Below are 19,118 nucleotides of genomic sequence, written 5' to 3'. Positions count from 1 at the left end.
TTGGCTGCACTGGGTTTTTGTGAGGGCTTTTTGGAGGGCTTTCTCTAGGCTTCGTGGTATGTGGAATGTTCCCAGACCAGGAGACAAACCTGTGTCCCCTGAATTGGCAGGTGGGTTCTTATCCCATGCACCACCACAGAAGTCCTCTTGTCAGCTTCTGTATTCAATCTGTTACAGCAAGTTCCTTAAAGTACAGGGAAAATGTCTGGGCACACAGAGATATATATTAGGAAACAGGAAGAAAATTATAGGTACTCTTTGACATCCCAACAAAACTTGATGAGTGATAGTTTATTAAATATTAATTATAATGCAACATCGATAAGCTTTTTGAACTGTTATGTTAAAATACACTGGTTTATTTTGCACTTTGAAACTTTAAACCATGGGTGATTTTACAACAACATGCACTGATCACTTGGAAAGCAACGGTTCCACAAAATTAGGTACTTCATCTGTCCCTGACCTCATCATAAAAACTACTAACTACTGGGAAAGTCAACCTCACAGACACAAGTTTTCCAAAACTGTAACTCTTGCTTGAAAACTAAATTCTTATCACTGGCAACAAATCCTAACAGTTGTTTTCCTTGAAGCAACACTCTACTTACATTCATTGTCAAGAAAAATATTTAACATATACTCAAGAAGTCTGAATGCCATAGCTCGTCATCCTTCCCATTTAAATTTATTTAATCCTTTATATACTTTTTAAAATTATAGTTGATTTACAATGTTGTGATAATTGCTGCTACACAGCAAAGTGATTCAGTTATACATACACATATATACACGCTTTTCAATATTCTTTTCCATTATAGTTTATCACAAGGTATTGAATATAGTTCCCTGTGTGATACAGTAGGAACTTCTTGTTTATACAGTCTATATAAAATAGTCTGTATCTACTAACCCCAAATTCCCATTCCATCCCCCCCTCTTCCTCTCCCGCAGCAACCGCCAAGTCTGTACTCTGTGCCTGTGAGTCTGTTTCATAGATAAGTTAATTTGAGTCATAATTTAATTCCACAGAAGATATCATATGGTATTTGTCTTTCTCCTGACTTAGCTTCACTTGTATGACAATCTCTAGATCTATCCACATTGCTGCAAACATTACTTATTATGAATAAACAGCAACCCACTCCATACATGTACACACCTCCTTTACCCACTCACCTGCCTATGGACACCTAGGGTGTCTCCACAGCCTGATTACTGTAATGTATGAACACAGAGGGTGTGGGTACTTTTTGCATTATAACTTTATCTAGATAATATGCCCAGGAGTGGAATTGCTGGATCATATGACAACTCTATTTTTAGCTTTTTGAGGAAGCTCCATACCATTTTTTCAGAGTGGCTGCACTAGTTTATATTCCCACCAACAGTGTAGGAAGGTTCCCTTTTCCCCACACCCTCTCTAGCATTTTTTAATTTGTACAGTTCAGTTACTCAGTCGTGAATGCTTTGCCTATGTTCTCTTCTAGGAGTTTCATAGTGTAGTCTCTTATACATAGTCTTTAAGCCATTTTAAATTTTTGTGTGTGATGTGAGGGTATGTTCTAACTTTATTTATATGAAGCTGTCCAACCTTCCCAACACCATTTGCTGAAAAGACTATCTTATCGCCACTGTATATGCTTGCCTCCTTTGTCAAAAATTAGTTAACTGATTGTAGGTGTGTGGGGGTGTTTCTGGGCTCTCTATTCTGTTCTATTGATCCATATATGCTTTTGTGCCAATACCATGCTGTTTTGTAGTATTGTCTAAAGTCTGGAGGGTGATTCCTCCTGCTTTGTTCTTTTCCCTCATGATTGCTTTGGCAATCCTGGGTCTTTTATGGTTCCATGCAAACTTCAGAATTCTTTGTTCTAGTTCTGTGAAAAATGTAATGGGTACTGTGACAGGGATCATATTAAATCTGTAGATTGCTTTAGGCAGTACGGCCATTTTAACAATATTAATTCTTCCAATCCAAGAGCATGGGATACCTTTTCATATCTCTGAATCATCTTCAATTTCCTATATTAGTTTTACAGTTCTCAGCATATTAAGCCTTTCACCTTCCTGGTGAATATACTTTTTTTTTTTTTAAAGCGGTTTTTAGCTCCACAGCAAGTGAGCAGAAAGTGCAGAATTCCTAAAACACACACACACACAGTGCCCCTCCCCCAATATTCAGCATCAGAGTGAAAGTTAAAATCAGTGTACCAACATTAATGCATCACTGCCTCTCAAAGCCTGAAGTTTATATGAGGGTTCATTCTCACTACTGTACATCCCATGAGTTTTGAAAGACGTATTCAGATTGGTTTCTTTCACGTGGAAATATGTATTTAAACCCCTCTAGGTCTTTTCCACAATAGGTTAGCTCCTTTCTTTTCAGCACTAACATTCCATTGTCTGGATGGATCACACTTATCCACTCACCTATAAAGTATTGCTTGGTTACATAAGTTTTGGCAATTATGAATAAAGTTACTGTAAATATTCATATGGAGGTCTTTTCTATGCACTTATTTTTAACTCATCTGGTTAAACTCCAAGGAGTGTGATTACTGGATCCACTGATAAAGAGTATAATTCATTTTGTAAAACAACTAACAAACTGTGCGAAGTGGCAGCACCATTTTGCATTCCCACCAGCAGTAGCAGTGAATGCAACTTTGTGTTGCTCCATATCCACACCAGCTGTTACTGTTTTGGATTTTAGACATTCTAATAGGTGTGTGGAGGTATCTCATTGTTGTAATTTGCTATTCTCTAATAATGTGTGATGCTGTGCATCTTCCCATATTCTTATTTATCACCTGTTTATCCTCTTCAGTGAGATCTTTTGTCTATTTTTTAAACTGAGTTGTTTATGTTCTTACTGAGCTTCCCTGGTGGTTCGGACAGTAAAGAATCCGCCTGCAATGTGGAAGACCTAGGTTTGATCCCTGGGTAGGAAGATCCCCTTGAGGATGGCATAGCAATCTCTCCAGTATTCCTGCCTGGAGAATCCCCACTGTCAGATGATTCTGGTGGGCTACAGTCCATGGGGTCGCAAAGAGTTGGACATGACTGAGCGACTAAGTACACATGTTCTTATTGCTAAATTTTAAGAGTTCTCTGCATATTTCAGATAACAGTCTTCTATGAGAGGCATCTTCTGCAAATATCTTCTCCCAGTCTGTGGCTTGTCTTCTTATACTCTTGATGATTTTTAAAGCTACATGCAATAAAATTCATGTTTTGGTATATGCTTCTAAGTTCTGACAAACACCATGGAATAATCAAGACGTAAAAGGGTTCCATCACCCCCATATATTCCTAGCCCCTAGCAACCACTAATCTCTTTCTCATCCCTGTAGTTTTTTTAGACAAGCTGTGTGGCATGCAGGATCTTAGTTCCCTGATTAGGAATCTAACCCACACCACCTGCAGTGGAAGCAGGAATCTTAACCACTGGACCACCAGGGAAATCCTCTCATCATGGTAGTTTTTGTCTTTCACACAATGTCATATAAAGAGAATCATACATTGTATATAGCCATATAAGTGTGGCATTTCCCATTTAGCATAGTACTTCGGGGTTTGCCAAAGTGGTTGCTCGTATCAAAAAATTCTTTCGGTGGACTTCCCTGGTGGTCCAGTGGTTAAGAACTCTTCCAATGTAAGGGATATGGGTTTGATCCTTGGTTGGGGAACTAAGATCCCACAAACCACAGGGCAACTAAGGATGTGTGCCATAACTAGAGAAGCTCATGCATCACAACAAAAGATCCCACATTTCCCAACCAAGACCCAACACAGACAAAATAAAAGTAAATTTTAAAATTCCTTTTTTTTTTTACTGTTGAATTCTATGGATGTATCACAACTGCTTATCCATTGACCAATTCACAAACATCTGGATTTTTTTCAGTGCTTGGTAATTTGAACAAAACTGCTATAAACATTCACAGTAGTTTTTGTGTGAACATAAATTCTCATTTTTCTTGAGTAAATATCTAGGATTGAAACTACTGGGTCATGTAAGTTTAACTTTATGGGAAACAAACTGTTACCCAAAGTGGTTGTACCACTTTTGCATTCCAAACAGCAATGTGTACAAGTTCCAGTTGCTCTCTGCTGTGTGCTCAGTAGCTCAGTCCTAGCCCACATCCTCACTAACACTTGGTATACAGTTTGCTAAGTGGAGGACAAGGTTGTCTGTTTTGCTTCTCAGTCATTCTAATAGTCGAGAAGTAGTAAAGGTCACACAAACACACACACACACGGGCTTCTCAAGTGGTTCAGTGGTAAACACACCCACATCCACCCACACCCACACCCATGGGATTCTCAGGTGGTTCAGGGGTAAAGAAACCACCTGCCAATGCAGGAGACATGGGTTTCACTCCTGGTCAGAAGATCCCCTAGAGAAGGAACTGAAAACCCACTCCAGTATTCTTGCCTGGAAAATCCCATGGACAAAGAAGCCTGGTGGGCTATAGTCCATGGGGGTTGCAAAGAGTCAAACATGACTTAGCAACTAAGCAGGCATATAAATAAAACTATGTATATAATTGTGGTTACTTCTGGCTCTGCTGGGTATTCATTGCTATGCAAGCTTTTCTCTAGTTGTGGTGAGCAGGGGCTACTCTATGGCAAGCAGGCTTCTCACTGCAGTGGCTTCTCTTGTTGTGGAGCTTGGATTCTAGGGTACATGGACTTCAGTAGTTGCAGCTCCCAAGCTCCAGAGCACAGGCTCAAGAGTTGTGGTGCTTGGCCTTAGTTGCTTCACTGCATACGGGATCTTTCAGGATCAGGGATCAAACTCATGCATCTCCTGCATTGTCAAGAAGATTCTTACCACTGGGCCACCAGGGAAGTCCCAAGAAGTAGTATCTTGCTGAGGTTTAATTTGCAATTCCCTAGAGACTAATCATGTAGAAGTCTTTTCAGGTACTTACTGGTCAATAAATATTTTCAGCAGAGCTTCTGTTCAAATCTTTTGCCTACTACTGTTAAAGTGAATTGTTTTCTTTCCTTCTTTTATTTTTTGGCCCCACTCCATGGCTTGTGGGATTTTAGTTCCTCAACCAGGGACTTAACACAGGCCCTTAGCACTGAGTAGCAGGGAGCCATCATCACTGGACTTCAGTGGGATTCCCTGGGGTTGTTTTCTTACTGTTGAGTTTCTAGAGAATTCTTTCAACAATCTACAAACAAAATCTTTATCAGATATGTGATCTGCAAGTACTTTCTATCAATCTAACACTTTTCATTCTCTCCATTTCTTTCAGAGTAGAAGTTTCCAAGTTAATGAAACCAAATTTATTGATTGATTTTGTGCTTTCGATTATATCTGAGAAGTCTCTATCTAAGCCAAGACTACAAAGATTTTTCTCCTGTGTCAATTTTACTGTCTTGCATTTCTCAATTATTCTGTAACCAATTACAAAAAAGACTCTTTCTTCTACTGAACAGCCTTTTGCATTTTGCAGAGGTCTGCCTCAACACCTTGATTACTCTAACTGTAAAGAACGTCTTGAAATCAGCTAAATTTCATATCAGATTCTCCAACAATGCTGTTCTTTAGCAAAAGCCTTTTAGCAATCTGTGTTTCTTTGCCATTCTATGATTTTCTAAAAGCAGCTTATCATTCATTATCTACAAAATATGTTTCTGGGATTCTGATTTGGTGGATCAATTTGAGAAGAAATTACATCTTAATGTTTAGTCTTCAAAACCACAAACAGGTAAATTCGCTACAACTGGACCTTCTTTAATTTCTTTCATCAGTGTTTTATACTTTTCAGCTCAGAGATCCTATACACATTTTGCCAAACTTACATCTATTTTTTTGGTACTACTTAAATGTTAACCAGTTTTGACATAATTCCATTGCTGGTATACAGAAATACAACTAATTGTATACACTGTCTATATATGCTGAAATCTTGCTAAACTCATTAGTTCTAGAAGCTTTCCTGCAGACTTCTTGGGGATTTCTGCATAGACAACCAAGTCATTTGCAAATAGAGGCAATTTTATTTCTTCCTTTCTGTTCTGAAAGTCCTCTGTACTTTTTTTTTTCCTGTTTTATTGCACTGTTCTAAATTTGAAGGGCAAAAGCACTGTCTTTCGCCATTAAAGTATGTACCATTAAATATGACATTGTGTTATGACACTCAGTTGTGTCTGACTCTTCGTGACCCCATGCCTGGCTCCTGGGTACATGGGATTTTCCAGGCAAGAATACTGGAGTAGGCTGCTATTTCCTTCTCCACGGACCTTCCTGACCCAGGGATCGAACACAGGTCTCCTGCACTGCAGGCAGATTCTTTACCGTCTGAGCCACCAGGGAAGCCCAAATATGACATTAGTCATAAACTTTTACAGGTGCCCTTCATGAGTGAATGGTGCTTCCTAGGTGGTGCCAGTGGTAAAGAATCCACCTACCAATGCACAAGGTGCAAGAGACAGGAGTTCGAAAAGGAAAGTATGAAAAACTGTATCAAATCACTAACCTCTACAAAGACTAGTCTATTAATATGATAAATTATCCCTAACTGATCTTCAAATGTTGAACAGCCTTTCATTTCCAGAATACATCCCATTTAGTCACGTCTTACTATTTTATAATCGGCTATATGTGAATCACTAATATTTTGTGACTTTTGCATCTCTGTTTGCAAGGTGTACTGATATATTTTACTTTCTTGTATATCTTTATTTGCTTTTATATTAAGCCTTATATACTGAATTGGAAAGCATTTCTTCTAACATTTCCTGGAAAGACTATAAAACCTGTATCATTTCCTCTTTTTTTTTTTTTTTAAACTGGCTGCTGGCGTGCCAGATCTTAGTTCCCCAACCAGTAATTAAGCCCATGCCCTCTGCAGTGGATGCGCAGTCTTAATCACTGGACCACCAGTAAAGTCTTAAATCCTCCTTAAATGTTTCATAAACTTCACCTGTAAAACCATCTGAATCTCAAGTTTCCTTTCCTGAAAGGATTTTTAACTAAGAAAAAAATATGTTTCTTTCAAACATATGGACTATTCAGGTTAGCTATTTCTTCTTGAGTAGGTTTTAGTAGTTTGTGTAGTCACTGGAATTGATCATTTTCACTCAAGCTATCAAATTTTAGGGCACAGTTTTCCTGGTATTCCCTCATTGTCATTTAGTGATAGCCCCTCTTTCATTCCTGATGGTTAATTTAGGCCCCTATCCTCTATACTTGCCACACTTCTCTCTGAACAGCCTGTCATTCTTTCATGTACAAAATGGGTTCCATGGGAAAAAGTGAGTATAATCATTACATAATTTTCCATCAAGAGAAATGCCATACTTTCATAAGTGGGAAAAACTGCTTTATCCAAACTTCTCATTTCATTACACAGTATGTATCTGTCTGCTCAGGCTGCCGTAACAAACTACCACAGACTGAAAGACTTAAACAACAGAAATTTATTTTCCCACAGCTGTGGAGCTGAAAATCTGAGACCAGGGTACGAGCACAGTCCAAGTCCCAGTGAGGGTTCTCTTCCCGGCTTGCCGACGGCCACCTTCCTGCTGCTTCCTCATAGGGCAGAGAAGAGACAAGAAGTTCTCTGATGTCTCTTCTTGTAAAGACACTAATCCCACTATGAAGGCTATAGCTTCACGATTTCATGTAAACCTAATGATCTCCCAAAGGCCCCATCTCCAAATGTCATTACACTGGGAGTTACTGTTTCAGCATTCAAATTTCACAGGGACACAATTCTGTCCACAGTACACTACACTGTATTTAAAAACCAACATTCAACAATTAACATTTAAATAAATTATTTTTACTGCTTGCCAATGCCATACTTAAAAGCTTTCTTCACTTTAACTACCAGTGTAAGGTGATAGTAAACATAAAATGACTACTCACACAGTTGGTGCCACTGCCTTGAATCATGTTAAGGAGTCAGCATTTTTATCCATTACTGCCCTTTATACCAGAACCGCGTATGTCAATATAGAAAAAATGTCTAGTAATATCTTGCATGCTAAGCCGCTTCAGTCATGTCCAACTCTGCATCCCCATGGGCTGCAGCCAACCAGGCTCCTCTGTCCATGGGATTTTTCAGGCAAGAGCACTGGAGTGGGTTGCCATGTCCTCCCCTCCAGGGGAGCTTCCCAACCCAGGGATCAAACCAGAATCTCTTACATCTAACTTGCATTGGCAGGTGGGTTCTTTAACACTAGTGCCACCTGAGAAGCATTAGTAGTTCTGACTTCACTTTGAGAACTCACCACTGCCTTACAGAGTTGAGTTCAAATAACTAGCATAGAAAAAAATTTTATAAACTGCGAAAATTATTAGGAATTTAAGGTATTCACATAGTACTCACAGCAGATACAACTAATACTAAAAAACTGATCCATTCCTAATTCCATTTTCAAATTCACTAATGAAAATGATCAAGTTACACTTTCATCTGATGAAATAAACCTCAGAAGGAAACAGAAAGTTCTACAGGATCTAAAAAAGAAAAAAACTAAATTTGGTTGTGATAAAACAAATAAAGAAAGCAGGCCATTTTATACTGTAAGTGCACTCATGTTTTTATAGGATTATATCACTTATAGACAAATACACCAGAAATATTATCAGTGATGATCTCAGGAAGGGAATTAGCTGACTCAGGATAAGAAATTTAGACTATGTTCCCTTTAAGTTTTTTAGGGTCATGTCTTACATTTACAGCTTAAAACCATTTTGAATTTATTTGTGTATATGATGTGAGAGAATGTTCTAATTTCATTGTTTCACACACAGCTGTCCAGCTTTCCCAACACCACTTGAAGAGACTGGCTTTCCTCCAATGTATATTCTTACCTCCTTTGTTGTAGCTAATAACTAACTGTAGATGCTTGGGTTTATTTCTTGGCTCTCTATTCAGTCCCACAGATCTATTATGTATGTGTTTTTGTGCCAGTAGAATACTGTTCTGATTATTGCAGCTCTGTAGTATAGTCTTAAGTCTGGAATGGTTATACCTCCAAGCGTTGTTCTTTCTTCTCAGGATGGCTTTGGCAATTTGGAGTCCTTTGTGGTCCCATAAATTTTAGGATTATTTATTTTAGTTCTGTGGAAAATGCCATTGGTGTTTTGGTAGGGATTACACTAAATCTGTAGATTGTGTTGGGTAGTATGCCCATTATAACAACATTAATTTTCCAATTCAAGAGCACAGAATATCTTTCCAATTCTTTGAATCATCTTCAATTTCTGTCCTTAGGGTTTATAGTTTTTGGCATATAGGTCTTTCACCACCTTCATTATATCTTTTCCTAGGTATTTAAGTTTTCTGATATAATTTTAAACAGGATTTTTTTCTGACAGTTCATTATTAGTGTACAGATGTGCAACAGATTTCAAGTGTATTAGTCTTAAATCCCATTGCCTTGCTGAAATAATTTATTAGTTCTAATACAGTTTTTTTTCCGTGTGGAGACTTCAGGATTCTGTATATACAGAGTATCATGTCATCTGCAAATACTGACAGTTTTACTTCCTCCCTTCCAATTTGGATACCTTTTATTTCTTTTTCTTATCTCATTGCTGTGGCTAGGACTTCCAACACTATGTTAAAAAGAGGTGGTAAGAATGAGCATACTTGTCTTGTTCTGAATTTATCAGGAAGAGTAAACTAGAAAAGAACATAGGCAGAACATTCTTTGACACAAATCATAATCATGTTTTTTCAGATCAGTCTCCCACAGCAAAAGAAACAAAAGCAAAAATTAAAACAAAACAAAACACAGGACTCTAATCAAACTTAAAGGTTTTGCACAGCAAAGGAAATCATAAAGCAAAACAACAACCTAGGAATGGGCAAAAAGATTTATGACTGATGCGACTAACAACAGAGAAGGCATGGCAACCCACTCCAGCACTCTTGCCTGGAAAATCCCATGGACAGAAGAGCCTGGTAAGCTGCAGTCCATGGGGTCGCAGAGTCCAACACGACTGAAGTGACAGCAGCAGCAGCAGCAGCGGCGGCTAACAAGGAATTAATTTCCAAACAGCTTATACAACTATCAAACAAACAACCCCATCCAAACACTGAGCAGAAGATCTAAACAGACACTTCTCCAAAGAAGATGTATATGGTCAACAGGCACATGAAAAGATGCTCAACATCAGCAATTATTAGAGAAATACAAATCAAAACCACAATGAGGTATCACCTCACACATTAAGAATGGCCAACATCAAAAAGTCTACAAATAAAAATTGCTGGAGAGTGTGTGCAGAAAAGGGATCCCTCATACACACACTGTCGGTGGAAATGTAAACTGGTACAGTGACTGTAGAAAACAGTTCGAAGGTTCCTTTAACAACTAAAGACATAGTTACCATGTGATCTAGCAATTCCACTCTTGGGTATATATACATCTGGGAAAAATAAAAATTCTAAAGACTTGAAAAGATACATGCAGCCCAACGTTTGCAGCAGCACTACAGCCAAGAAATGGACTCAACCCAAGTGCCCATCAACAGACAGCTGGCTTAAGAAAACAACAGATTACCCAATCATAAGAGAAGAAGGAAATATTGCCATTTTTAAGAACATGGACAGACCTGGAAAATATTAGCCTTAGTGAAATAAGTCAGACAGAAAGACAAATTCTATATGATAAACTTATATGTGCAGTCTAAAAAATAACACAAGTGAATCTATATACAAAATTGGAGAAGGCAATGGCAACCCACTCCAGTACGCTTGCCTGGAAAATTCCATGGACGGAGGAGCCTGGTAGGCTGCAGTCCATGGGGTCGCAGAGAGTTGGACACGACTGAGAGACTTCACTTTTACTTTTCACTTTCCTGCATTGCAGAAGGCAATGGCAACCCACTCCAGTGTTCTTGCCTGGAAAATCCCAGGGACGGAGGAGCCTGGTGGGCTGCCGTCTATGGGGACGGAGTCGGACACGACTGAAGCAACTTAGTAGCAGCATACACAAAATGGAAACAGATGTAAAAAACAAACTTATGATTATCAAACTTATGCTTATCAAAGGGAAGGGGGAAGGGACAAATCAAGAGTACAGGATTAACAGATACAAACTACTAAACAGGACTCCCCTGGTGATCCCATGGTAAAAAATCTACCTGCCAATGCAGGAAACAGGTTCAATACCTGGTCTGGGAAGATTCCACATGATGCTGGGCAATTAAGCCCATACACCACAACTACAGAAGCCCACGTGCCCAAGAGCACATGCTCTGCAACAAGAAAAGCCACCACAATGAGAAGTCCAAGCACTACAACTAGAGAAAGCCCAAGTGCAGCAGCAAAGGCCCATCTCAGCCAAAAACAATTTAAAAAAAAATTTTTAAGAACTACTGTACATAAAGTAGATAAGCAACAAGGATTACTGTAAAGCTCAGGGAATTATACCCAGAATCTTGTAATAACCTGTAATGGAATATAATCTAAGAAAAAAACTGAATCACCGTCCTGTGTATCTGAAATTAACACAATATTATAAATCAAATTTTTAGAAAAAAAGAAATTCAGTTAACACCTTTTGAATTTTAGATTATATATGTATCACCCCAAAAGTAAATGAAATTTCTTTCATAGTTAGTATATAATGACTTGGTACATTAAAAATCAATTTAAGGGCTTCTGTGATGGATAAGAATCTGCCTTATAATGCAAGGGACGTCAGTTTGATCCCTGGTCCCGGAAGAGTCCGTGTATTAAGGAGCCACAAAGCCCTGCAGCACAGCTACGGAGCCCACGCACTGCAACCACTGACGCCCAGACACCGAGAGCCTGTGCTCAGTGAGCAGCCACCACCGCACAGCGACACGCGGCAGCGCCGCGACTACAGAAAGCCCACCCGCGGCAACAGAGGCCCACCATGGCCAAAAAACAAACACATACATCTATCTTTTTAATTCCATTTAAAGCACTCGTAAAATTTCATCCTCTCACTCAACTCGGGAAATAGAAGGCAGGATTCACTTTTATTTTTTAAAAATATTTTTCCATTCCAATATATGGTATGCATGTCACCGACTCAATGGACATGAGTTAGAGCAAACTCCAGGAGACAGTGAAGGACAGGGGAGGCTAGCGTGCTGCTAAGTCCATAGAGTAGAACAGAGTCGGACATGACTTAGCAACTGAACAACATAATCTTTCTAAAATAAAAGGAGTCTAACTAAATCTCCTTAAATGACTGGATGGTATCGATTTATGTGACAGAAATATAAATTCAGTTGCAAACTCTCTGTTGGATTGAGTTTTCAATAAAAAACCTGAGATCTTAGTTGGAAGCTCTATAAGACTGAAAAACAACATGCATGCCATATACACAATTAGTCCCTCCAAATGAAGAATTCAGTCCAATATAGTATTTCTAGACAACTGACAATCAGCTTCATTATAACATTATTTGAAACGAATAAGGCACAAGTCTAATATCTAGAGTTTACCTGAAACATTTTTAACCAAAATTAACTTAAAACAGGAAATACAACTTTCAAAAAAAACAGCTGTCCTTTCCTATGTGCTTAAGCAATACTTTCTATTCCCAAACTGTAAGCTACTAATAATATAAAAGCCTCTGGAGATTGATGATTATCACTACAAGGTGATTAAGCTATAAAACGGTGTGGAGGTTTCCCCCAAAATTAAAAACACAACTACCATAGGATCTAGCAATCCCAAAGAAAACAAAAATATTAACTGAGAAAGATACATGCACCCTCATTAACTGCAACATTATTTAACTTATTGTGGTGATAATTCTGCACTGTAAACATATGAAATCATTATGTTGTACACCTGAAAATAATAAAATGTTATGTCAATTATACCTCAGTTTTTTAAGTGCCAAACAGTTATATAAGATAATTTATTCAACTACTATAATTCAATTAGGCAAATTTGGTAAACAGACCTTATTAGTTAAATTAGAGTAACAATTAGATGAGGTAATTATTGCTGATTTCTTGTCTGATAACACCATTATAATCATTTAAGAAAATGTCTTTATCCCTACAGATGATGAACACTGAAATTTTAAGTCTGTGTCTTTCAGAGTTCAGGAAAAAAGAAAAACTAAACCAATAAATGAAAACCATGCTGCAATATGTAGCACAATTTAACCTCTCCCTAAAGACTATTAGAAGGCACTTGAAGATCCTGTTTCATCTTGGTGTCAAATTAATACGGACACTAATGATATATTAATACATACTGTAACCCAAATCTGCACTGAAAGTGAAAGTCACTCAGTCGTGTCCAATTCTTTGCGACCCAATGGACTATGCAGTCCATGGAATTCTCCAGGCCAGAATACTGACGGAATACTGAGTGGGTAGCCTTTCACTTCTCCAGGGGATCGTCCCAACCTAGGAATCAAACCCAGGTTCGGGTTTGAATGCGGGAGCATTGCATGCAGATTCTTTACCAGCTGAGCCACAAGGGAAGCCCAACCCAAATCTGCATTGCTTATTAACAATTTGCATATTTTTAAACCTTGATCCACTGTGAAACAATATATGGAGATGATAGAAATCTGGGAGAAAAGGAGAACTTGAGAGAGGAAGTAAATCCACAAGTTCTACACCCCCAGATTCAACCAAGTGTGGACGGGGAAAAAACTATTTTTAATTCTTCAAAGTTTCAAAAAACTTGGAATTTCCAATTTCCTAGAGAAGGCAATGGCAACCCACTCCAGTACTCTTGCCTGGAAAATCCCATGGACGGAGAAGCCTGGTGGGCTGCCGTCTACAGGGTCGCACAGAGTCAGACACTACTGAAGCAACTTAGCAGCAGCAGCAGCAGTAACTATTTCCAAAGCATTGTTCTTGCATTTACAACTATTCATATAGCATTTACATTTTGTGTAAGTAATCTAGAGATGATTTAAAATATAGGGGAGGATATCTGTAGGTTATATGCAAACACTATGCCATTTTATACTAGGGACCAATCCCTCAAACCAATCCCTCACAGAGACTTAGAGACAACTATATAGCACCACGGTTACTTGTTAACTGTACATGAATCATGGATTATACCTAAATTATTTACTTTTTCCCCCATAATAATAACAGCTTAAGAGTTTTCCATATTACAGAAGGCTTTGCAAATGTTTTAACAACTTCCCAAATGTTCTATTAAATATGACATTATTTACTTAAGATAGGAAAAACGTAGGAAAAGACCAAACTGGTTTTTTGGATACGATTTTTTAAGCAGTTCAAATCTAAGCTTAGAAGAAAAGTTTAGCATTAAGTACCTTTACCTTCATGGATAAGTTTCAGCTTGCTGTTGCCAAGAGAAGAGTGTCTGAGCTATAGAAGGCATAATTAGTTCGAAGAATTCAGCCTTTCTGCAAACTTCAGACAGAGTTCTTGTAAACTTCAAAATACGGTTTCATATATAAATGACTATTGTGAGAGGACGCTGCCTCTCTATCTATAACCATTTCACCTGGACGATCTAATCAGTCCTATGAATGTATCCCTAAATGTGGTTTTTGAAAACGAAATTGTTGTCTCATGACAATGAAATATTTGTTATTTATGGAGGAAAATATATTAAATTTTGAATTAAGTGTGCAAGCTCCCTAGTCAATGACTTTAACCTTAACTGTGTATGTTTGTAAAGTGTTAATTCTCCTGCATTAAACATATTAAATAATTCCATCTACTTTGAAGGAGAGAACAAAGAAGAGACAGAAGCTGGGCGCTCCTTCATATGCCTATGAGGAAGTAAAGAATGAAATAATGTCCCATGTAGAGATGGTTATTTTGAAATATGATAAAGATTATCATTGAAGTGGGCTTCCCGGGTGGTGCTAGTGATTTAAAAAAAAAAAAAAAAGCCCGCCTGCCAATGCAGGAGATATATTAAGAGACTCAGGTTTAGTCCCTTGGTAGGGAAGATTCTCTGGAGGAGGGAATGGCAACCCACTCCAGCACTCCTGCCTGGAGAATCCCATGGACAGAGAAGCCTGGAAGGCTACAGTCCATAGGGTCTCAAAGAGTCAGACATGACTGAAGCAACTTATTATGCAGGTACGCACATTACTGAGGTAAAACAACTCTATTAACTATAGTTATAGTTGGTTGGCAAGAGGTCAGGAGAACATGGATGATGAGAGAAAACTTCATGGTCCAATTTGTTCAGCTTTTGAAGCATCGGTTGTGCGATGTCCGGTCAGGAGTTGTCACGACCTCTCACCAGCCATCATTTCTTCAAACATCTTGACAACTTTTTGCACGGAAAATGCTTCCACTACCAGAGGGAGGCAGAATATGCATTCCAAAAGTTCATCAAACCCCAAAGCATGGATCTTTATGCTACAGGAATAAACTTATTCCTCACTGGCAAAAATGTGTTGACTATAATGGTTCCTATTTTGATTAATAAAGATATGTTTGAGTCTAGTTATTACGATTTAAAATTCAGTGTCTGAAATGACACTTTTGTACCAACCTAATATGTTAATAACTAAGTTTATCTTTAAGGGCTTCGCACGTGGCTCAGTGCTGAAGAATCTGCCTGCCATGCAGGCAACCTGGGTTCAATCCTTGGGTCAGGGAACATCCCCAGGAGAAAGGAATAGCAACCCACTCTAGTATTCTTGCCTGGAAAATCCTGGCAAGGGATTTTCCCTAGCAGGGATCCCTAGTAGGCTACAGTCCAGGGGGTCGAAGAGAGTCGGACATAACTGAGTACAGCACAAGTTATCTTTAAACAAAAGGACATATAACCTAAGGCTATGTTTTGGTAGACTGATTGAACTAGTGTCAAAAAGGCTCACAGGAATCGAAAGTTCCTAGGAACAATGGCTCAGTGTTTGCCACTTCAGTGTTTGTGGAAACTTTATAGAACATAACTTTGATGAATCAGTTTAGTTCAGTTTAGTTCAGTCGCTCAGTCAAGTCTGACACTTCGCAACCCCATGGACTGCAGCACGCCAAGACTCCCTGTCCATCACCAACTCCTAGAGTTTACTCAAACTCATGTCCACTGAGTTGGTGATGCCATCCAACCATCTCATCCTCTGTCGTCCTCTTCTCTTCCCACCTTCAATCTTTCTCAGCATCAGGGTCTTTTCAACTGAGTCAGTTCTTCACATCGGATGGCCAAAGTATCAGAGTTTCAGCTTCAGCCTCGGTCCTTCCAATGAATATTCATGACTGATTTCCTTTAGGATGGACTGGTTGGATCTCCTTGCAGTCCAAGGGACTCTCAAGAGTCTTCTCCAACACCACAGTTCAAAAGCATCAATTCTTCGGTGCTCAGCTTTCTTTCAAGTCCAACTCTCACATCCATACATAACTACGGGAAAAACTATAGCTTTGACTAGACGGACCTTTGTTGGCAAAGAAATGACTCTGCTTTTTAATATGCTGTCTAGGTTGGTCATAACTTTTCTTCCAAGGAGCAAGCATCTTTTAATTTCACAGCTGCAGTCACCATGTGCAGTGATTCTGGAGCCCAAGAAAATTAAGTCTGCTTTCCTATCTATCTGCCATGAAGTGATGGGACCAGATGCCATGATCTTAGTTTTACGAATGTTGAGTTTTAAGCCAACTTTTTCAATCTCCTCTTTCACTTTCACCAAGAGGCTCTTCAGATCTTCTTTGCTTTCAGCCATAAGGGAGGTGTCATCTGCATATCTAAGGTTATTGATATTTCTCCCGGTAAGCTTGATTCCAGCTTGTGCTTCATCCAGCCCAGCATTTCCCATGATGCACTCTGCATATAAGTTAAATAAGCAGGGTGACAATATACAGCCTTGACGTACTCCTTTCCCTATTTGGAATCAGTCTGTTCTTCCATGTGCAGTTCTAACTGTTGCTTCTTGACCTGCATACAGATTTCTCAGGAGACAGGTCAGGTGGTCTGGTATTCCCATCTCTTGAAGAATTTTCCAGTTTGTGCGATCCACACAATCAAAGGCTTTGGTGTAGTCAATGAAGCAGAAGTAGATGTTTTTCTGGAACTCTCTTGCTTTTTCAATGATCCAACGGATCTTGGCAATTTGATCTCTGGTTATTCTGTCTTTTCTAAATCCAGCTTGAACATCTGGAAGTTCACGGTTCATGGCGAAGCCTCACTTGGAAAATTCTGAGCATCACTTTGCTAGCGTGTGACATGACTGCAATTGTGCAGTAATTTGAGCATTCTTTGGCATTGCCTTTCTTTGGGATTGGAATGAAAACTGACCCTTTCAAGTCCTGTGGCCACTGCCGAGTTTTCCAAATTTGCTGGCATATTGAGTGCAACACTTTCACAGCATCATCTTTTAGGGTTTGAAATAGCTCAACTGGAATTCCATCCCCTCCACTAGCTTTGTTCGTAGTGATGCTTTCTAAGGCCCACTTGACTTCACACTCCAGGATGTCTGGCTCTAAGTGAGTGATCACACCATCGTGATTATCTGGGTCGTGAAGATCTTTTTTGTATAGTTCTTCTGTGTGTTCTTGCCACCTCTTCTTACTATCTTCTGCCTCTGTTAGGTCCATAGCATTTCTGTCCTTTATTGTGCTCATCTCTGCATGAAAAGTTCCCTTGGTATCTCTAATTTTCTGGAAGAGATCTCTAGTCTTTCCCATTCTATTGTTTTCCTCTATCTCTTTGCATTGATCGCTGAGGAAGGGTTTCTTATTTCTCCATGCCATTCTCTGGAACTCTGCATTCAAATGGGTATACCTTCCCTTGTCTCCTTTGCCTTTCGCTTCTCTTCTTTTCTCGGCTATTTGTAAGGTTTCCTCAGACAACCATTTTCCCTTCTTGCATTTTTTTTCTTGGGGATGGTCTTGATCACTGCCCCTGTACAACGTCATTGAACCTCCATCCATCCTTCAGGCACTCTTGTTTATCAGATCTAATCCCTTGAATCTATTTGTCACCTCCACTGTATAATCATAATGGATTCAATTTAGTTCATACCTGAATAGTCTGGTGGTTTTCCCTACTTTCTTCAATTTACGTCTGAATTTGGCAATAAGGAGTTCATGATCTGAGCCACAGTCAGCTCCCAGTCTTGTTTTTGCTGACTCTATAGAGCTTCTTCATCTTTGACTACAAAGAATATAATCAATCTGATTTCGGTGTTGACCATCTGGTGATGTCCATATGTAGACTCTTCTCTTGTGTTGGAAAAAGGTGTTTGCTATGACCAGTGCGTTCTCTTGGCAAAACTCTGTTAGCCTTTGCCCTCCTTCATTCTTCACTCCATGGGCAAATTTGCCTGTTACTCCAGGTATCTCTTGACTTCCTACTTTTGCATTCCAGTCCCCTATAATGAAAAGGACATCTTTTTTAGGTGTTAGTTCTAGAAGGCCTTGTAGGTCTTCATAGAACCATTCAACTTCAGCTTCTTCAGCATTACTGATTGGGGCATAGACTTGGATTACCATGATATTGAACAGTTTGCCTTGGAAGCAAACAGAGACCATTCTGTCATTTTTGAGATTGCATCCAAGTACTGCATTTCAGACTCTCTTATTGATTATGATGGCTACTCCATTTCTTCTAACGGATTCTTGCCCATAGTAGTAGATATAATGGTCATCTGAGTTAAATTCACCCATTCCACTCCATTTTAGTTCACTGATTCCTAAAATGTCAATGTTCACTCTTGCCATCTCCTGTTCGACCACCTTCAATTTGCCTTGATTCCTGGACCTAACATTCCAGGTTCCTATGCAATATTGTTCTTTACAGCAATATTGCTCTTTACAGCGCAGCACTGGAGCAACTGTGAGGAGATACCCCACCTCCAAGGGCAGAGAAGCCCCAGCAAGATGGTAGGAGGGGCAAAATCACTTTTAAACTCAAATCCCATACCCATCAGAGATGCTCAGAGGGCTCAAACAAACCTTGTGTGCACCAGGCCCCAGAGACCCCACAGAGACTGAGACAGAACTGTGTTTGAGTGTCTCCTGTGGAGTATGGGTCAGCAGTGGACTGCTGCAGGGGCAGGGGCTCTGGGTGCAGGAGACCTGGGTGTGGCATAAGCCCTCTTGAAGGAGGTTGCCATTAACCACACCATAGAGCCACCAGAACCTACACAGGACTGGGGAAACAGACTCTTGGAGGGCACAAACAGAACCCTGTGCACAC

At 39.3% G+C, this 19,118-nt stretch overlaps 1 protein-coding gene across 7 annotated transcripts in view; it reads right to left on the bottom strand.

Annotated features, from left to right (window-relative positions):
- WDR33 (WD repeat domain 33) overlaps positions 1–19,118 on the bottom strand; it is a 116,491-nt gene that overhangs the window by 76,452 nt on the left and 20,921 nt on the right. Inside the window, exon 2 of one of the 7 annotated variants that reach the window (XM_043894692.1) lies at positions 90–205. The exons of the other annotated variants lie outside the window; for them this stretch is intronic. The gene's annotated coding sequence lies outside the window, so the exon portion shown is untranslated. The remainder of the gene's footprint in view (positions 1–89; positions 206–19,118) is intronic. 7 annotated transcript variants of the gene reach the window in all.

The sequence above is a fragment of the Cervus elaphus genome, chromosome 33, assembly GCF_910594005.1.
Source record: "Cervus elaphus chromosome 33, mCerEla1.1, whole genome shotgun sequence".
Taxonomy (NCBI): domain Eukaryota; kingdom Metazoa; phylum Chordata; class Mammalia; order Artiodactyla; family Cervidae; genus Cervus; species Cervus elaphus.
This window is presented reverse-complemented; position numbering and strand designations above follow the sequence as displayed.